General features: G+C 35.6%; 2 pseudogenes across 1 annotated transcript; both read right to left on the bottom strand.

Annotated features, from left to right (window-relative positions):
• Positions 1 to 4,331: 4,331 nt before the first annotated feature.
• LOC145057989 (linoleate 13S-lipoxygenase 2-1, chloroplastic pseudogene) lies at positions 4,332 to 5,127 on the bottom strand (annotated as a pseudogene).
• LOC145057982 (lipoxygenase 2, chloroplastic pseudogene) lies at positions 5,123 to 6,022 on the bottom strand (annotated as a pseudogene). Its single transcript, XR_013686214.1, has 2 exons — positions 5,762 to 6,022; positions 5,123 to 5,660 (listed from the first exon to the last, which is right to left on the bottom strand). The product of XR_013686214.1 is annotated as a lipoxygenase 2, chloroplastic pseudogene (transcript).
• Between the last annotated feature and the right edge of the window lie 246 nt (positions 6,023 to 6,268).

Raw genomic sequence — 6,268 nt, 5'->3', positions numbered from 1 at the left:
TTAGTGATTTTATCTATATCTACAGTCCCTTCATATGTGATGTTTATACATTATTTGCTGAAATAGCTTCTTTTCCTCGCTGCTTATACCTGACATACAAAAAATTGATGTAAATGTCATGTTGTCTACATAGTATTTACAGGGTGTTTGGATATGCATTTAAACTAAATAATTAGTTATGATGTGTTTCGGGAAAAATTCTGATTATTAAGGTCAAAATAATCAGATTTGGAACAAAATAAAATCCACAAATGGAGAATGAATGTAAATGGCATACAAGAATATCATCCAAATTGATTTATTTCAACCTTTTACAAAGTCAAAAGTATCAAAACAAAATAAAACCCACCGATATTAGAATATTAATGAATTAGGGCTCACCCGAATATGAGATCTATCCATTCATGTAAATGTACAGAGACATTCTCACTCTCAAGAGCCATGTGATGCTTATGCACAAAGTCAACAGGGTTTTTGGGCCAAGGAGGAAGTTTAACACATTCTTAAAAGTAAGCAATAGAATCAAATTACAACCCTTTAAAAAAAGAAAAAAAAACAATTAAAGTCCACCTAGCTTATCTCCAAGTTGTGTGGTACCAGAATCAATTAAATTCTCAATTAATAATATCTCTGGTAGGTAAAACACCTCAAGAACCTAAGACAAAAAGAAAAGCAGGTTTTATTATAAATTTTGGCATAAGAAGCCAAAACCTTTTTTCAACAAACAAAAGATCAATTTTGTAGTTTTGGTATGTATTCATACCAGTTCCTTCACGTCACTCATGTCCTCCATAACATCATTCCAAATAGCAGGAATATCTAAAAACATTCTGTCTGCATGATCAAACTTTCCAACTTGTAATTGAATTGATATAGTGGTAAATGACTCCACTCGTATGAGGTAATACAAGATCTGTCACATAGAAGAAAAGTTTAGTTTTACACTTGCACACTGTCGATTGAAAGGGTCATAATGTCTAACTAAAGCCCCCTTATGTTGACTATTTGAATCTTCACATATACCCCAAGCAAGTGAATTTATATCAGAAAGCATGGGATAGCTTACAATACTACTTACAGCTCCACCTGCACAGAAGATTCATATAACTTGCATCTTAAAATCAATATAAATTAGGTTTTATCATAGGATAAGCAATTAAGATTGTTAGATTGGATGTTCACCTTTGACTAGAGGAAGAAGTAACCCTCCATGGTGATATGAAAGCAATAATATAAGTTCCCTGATTGGGGAAAGAAAAGCTTCACGGAACTGTGCTAGGTTTGCTAGCAATCGAGAAGATTCCCATTTTTGCAATTGCACAATGGCAGGGCCCTCTTCACCAAAGCTATAAGTCATGACGCTTCCAATATCTTTGACTCGTATGGTCCAAAATACCCATGACTTCTCATCACTTTAGTTATTGGGTTTCATATCATGATAAAATTCTAGAAACCCTATCTCTCCCTTCCAAAATCAGAGATTACAAATCCATATTACTGAGGATGAACTAAAGATGGTGGAGATTTTTCCCTAAATCAGTGGTGTTAGAGGAAGAAACAGAGGAAAAGGTAGCGAGTGTCGCTGGAGAGAATGTAGATGAACGATTATAAGCACATCATACCTTTGTTAAACCGAAAGAGAAGAATCGGACCTGCTTCTCATTCAATCGAAACTGTGGGTTTCATATCATGATAAAATTCCAGAAACCCTATCTCTCTGCTACAATGGTTCAATCCTGCATTTTGATTCCGACACAACCACCACAATGGTTTTGACTCTCGATTCAGTATAGGGAATAAACCATACAAGAGCTATCAAATAACCCTTGGAGTGAAATTGAAGAAACCGTGAAGATTTTAGTGGATAGATAACAACGATTTTAGTGAAGAGATGAAGAGCTGGGGAGGGGACGAAATCGATTTCTAACTGAAAAGAAAAATCTAATTGAATAGATAAACCTATTAAGGTAGCGGCCAGGGATGTGAGATGGGACGCAATCACAGGTGTGGTGGAAGAGTCACATTCGTAGTCATCAGTGCGATGGAGGAGTCGCACACCCAATTGAGAGTGAAACGATTCTATTATAAGTATTAGCTTATCGTTGGTCGATTTGTAATGAGGAAGGTCTGACGTAGCCAGAGGAGAAGTGACCAAAGGCGAAGCAAGGTGAATCGTCCATTGTTTCAGAGCTAAGAGAGATGAGAGATTGTTTTTGTTCTTGAAAAAAGCCCTAGCTAAAATGGTCACAACGATTTTGTGGAATTTTGTATTTGGTGATGTTTTGGGATTTTTTTTGTGCGAGAAAAGAGGAGTGGATATGATATTAGGGTTTTTTGGGTATTGATCAGTGAGGAGAGGGAAGAACGATGGAAATAATGCAGAGGATGAACAAGATGTTTGATGATACTGAAGATGAAGATGAGGGACCTAGGGTTTTTTCTTGCTAAGTAGAAGAGGCGGGGGGATTAATTTTTGGGATTCAATAGGCGGGGTAATTTTTGTGGATTTCATTTCCCGCCTAAAACGCGTGTTTCACTTAAAAATTATAAAGCGACACCTTTACATGACACACATTTTATGAAAGACGCCCTCCGCATTTTTTTTTCTTTTCTGACACTAATTTTAGGGCGCACACAAATGCGTGCCCTCTATCCTTCAAATTTTGCAAAACTGACATTATCTTTTAGGGCACTTACAAATGCGCGTCGTCTATCAGCAAGTGTCATTGTTTGCGCGTCATTAAAGGCTGTTTTCTTGTAGTGTATCTACATAAAGAAATATTTATGAATGTAAATAATCGAATTAATAGGGTAAATGTCACTCCTTACTTATGGATCCTCAAATCATCTCGTTTATAAAACATCAAGAATAACTAACTATGAACATCAAAAGAATAAAATTATGTCACAATTCTACTCAAGCATAACATCAAACAGGTAGTGTGCGATTATTATTAACTTAAAATGGTTCCTAATTCATTGCCCATTATTTTCAATTTTTAAGATTCATGAATAAGTTAAAACAAACAATAGTTTTATATTAGGATTTATATTATATTACCAACAAAACACATCAACAATAGATAGCCTTGTTCGAATACACTAGTAAATGTGGAAAAGATAGCAGGGCCGGTCTAGACGGTGGGCAACCCGGGCGACCGCCTAGGGCCCACGACTCCAAGGGGCCCAAAATTTATGGGTTATATAGTGTACATATATAAACCAAATATTACCAAAATGATTTTTAGGGCCTAAAGTTTGTTCAAACTCAAACTAGCTTAAAAGATAAATAATTTGTCTTGCTTGTTATTGCTAATTAAACATGTTTATAGTGAAGAAAAAATGATATTTTTTTTAATCTTTATTATATTTGTCTTTAAGGGGCATTTTTTCCTTTTGCCCCGGGCCCCATATACGCTTGGACCGGCCCTGAAAGATAGCATAATAAAAAACTGATTATCAATGATAGTTTTATCAAGAAGGAAGTAGATAAAGTGATCGTATCAAGGAGAGCAAAATCGGAATTATGGGAGTGTTTTGGTATGAGCCAGTAGCAAGGTCGATATTCACATAATCATAAAATTCAACAACCAAGAACTAAAATAAGCATGATTTACTCCGAAAATCACAAACCATATGCAATTATCCTTACGTCTGTAAGAAAATAATAATAATAATAATAAGAAGATGAAGTTAGATAAGTAATCTAAAATCAATGGCAAGAGAATTTCAATTATTTGCCACAAATGGAATCTATCTTTAACAATGGGTGACTCACTCGGGTTGGATGTATATATTAAGGGAAATCCTTCTCTTATGTATTTTAATTTTGGATACAATTATGATTCCTTTCTTACTATTAAATTCAAAATTGATTGCTGATATTTTATGATATGAATTCAACGTGGTCATAATTGGTATAATAGAAATTGACAACTAAGAGTATAGGGGTATTTCCTAATTTAATGTGAATATTTGAAGTGTTTGTAATGCTGAAAATCAGGAACTCACACGGATTGTAAAGGCAAATGAAAATTTTCATTTAGACGTTTTGGGCGGGAAAATTAATTTGGGGGAGGTCTTAGCAATTGTCACGTGACAATTAGATACTTATTTATTAATTAGGATTGAAGATTACTAACAATATCTATTATGATGTGCTACTCAATTATAGTTCAACTAGGAATAACATTAATTTATTTTGAACAAGAAGTCATAACACTGCTGCCAAAGACGCATAGAGCACAGCAACACACCAAAACAATAAACATCAACTTTATTTGGATAAATACCAATTATATTGGCCTTACATGGTCTCGTGGAAACGTGTTTTTTTTTTTTTTTTTTTTTTTTTTTTTTTTTTTTTTCTTTTTTCTGAATTACAACATCACATGACCCACCCAATATAAAGAATTTCAAACATTATCTATTTGGAACCCTCGTACTCGTGACACCAGATTCCGAATAAGTCTTTAGAATGTTGTACGGTACAACCCCAACTCCATTCTTGTTCTTCCTACTCTCATCTGCATTCCTCCCATCAATAATCCCTTCCAATTCATTCAACATCCCTGCAAATATTTCATAATTAAGCAGCTTTTATCTACCGATTTGCCTCAAAAGCTGGTTCACACGTCTCCCCAATATACTCATTCTCTGTTGAACGATTTGATAAAACATCCAAAACCACCATAACGTCTGAAGCTTGAACATGAGACGGAAATGCAGACACAAGTTCATCTTCAGACATACACTTAAAAACCTTCCAGTCATCATCAGTCGGATCTTCATATGGAATCTTCACTCAGGCAATGGTCGGCCTGTTTGGAATGTATCCTGCAAAGTCATACTGCCCGAAGTTGACCGCTACATGCTGACCGGAAGCTACCCAGATGATTTTTCTCAAAAATTACGATTAAATCATTTGGTGTTTTGATAACAGGCCACTAGGGTTCGTCTTTTTTGTCTACGTGTCCGATGTTCTAATGTATGTCCACAATGCTTGAAGCTCTTAATCAGATTCTACAAGAGTCTCTTCTGGCTAGTAATGGTTGACATTTGTCAACCATTACTACCCAGAAGAGAATCTTGTAGAATCTGATTAAGAGCTTCAAGCATGGTGGACATAGATTAGAACAGTAGGGCACGCAGACAAAAAAGACGAACCATGGTGACCTGTTCTCAAAAGACCAAAAGATTTAATCGGAATTTTGACAGTAGCTTCCAGTCACCATGCAACGGTCGACTTCCGGCAGTATGACTTTGCAGGATACATTCAAAACAGGCTGACCATTGCCCGAGTGAAGATTCCATGTGAAGATCCGACTGATGATGACTGGGAGACATTTATGTGTAGGATAATCTTTGATGGTTAGCTTTACACCTTGTGGCGAATCTCAATCTTCTGCAGCCATGCATCCCCCTTGCAATAAGGTCATCTGGTAATGCTTCATGATCAAACCGCCATTGTTGACCATACAATCAAACTCAACTCAATGCTATACTTTCCTACAGAATATGTGAGAGCTTCGCGAGTCAAAGAATTGATCTCCAATGTATATGGGAAATGAGGGCGTAATAGATTATGTATCGGGTGCATTTTCGTAAGTTGACGATTGGTCACAATTATATATGGTTCAGTGCAACAGTGTGTTCTCAACCTGACAATTTGAAATCAGGCTATCTTAAAAAAATAACTTTTAATAAGATTAGGGTTGATCACTTCAAATCTTAAATAAAGGATGTGTGGCTAGTTACTTACCAGTGATCCCTTACGAGTTGATGGTAACCACTATGATGAACAAAAGCATGGATAATTAGCAAGCTTCCGTAGCCAAGAACCTGTTGCATCCCAATATGGAGTGAATACTCGCTTCGATTGAGGTTTACCATTGCCAGGTTGCCTAACAAGCTGGATTGCCAATGGTCTTAATGTTCCAGATGACATAAGAAACATCAGCGTTCTTGATCCATATGAAGTGGTTCTGAAATTTTTTTGATCTCTAACTTTGCGCCAACACATCATGATAATCTATAATGAAAAGCTTCTTGTTCTCTATTGCCTGCATACGACGTAGGATTGACATGGTCAGTGGCGAGTCTAGAACATAAAATCATATGGTTCACTATTTAAATGAAATCGATGGAAAATTAAAAAATAAAAAATAAAAAAATAAAAAAATAAAAAAAATCAAACAATACTAGTTGCGGGTTCGAATCGGTCAAGTCGTATAAGCCAAAAAAATATTTAAAATTCTTACAACTATAT

Source organism: Lactuca serriola, chromosome 1 (genome assembly GCF_051521515.1).
Source record: "Lactuca serriola cultivar US96UC23 chromosome 1, Lser_US96UC23_V15, whole genome shotgun sequence".
In the NCBI taxonomy this organism is placed as follows: domain Eukaryota; kingdom Viridiplantae; phylum Streptophyta; class Magnoliopsida; order Asterales; family Asteraceae; genus Lactuca; species Lactuca serriola.
Note: the sequence above shows the minus strand (reverse complement) of the source record. Positions and strands in the feature narration are given on the sequence as shown.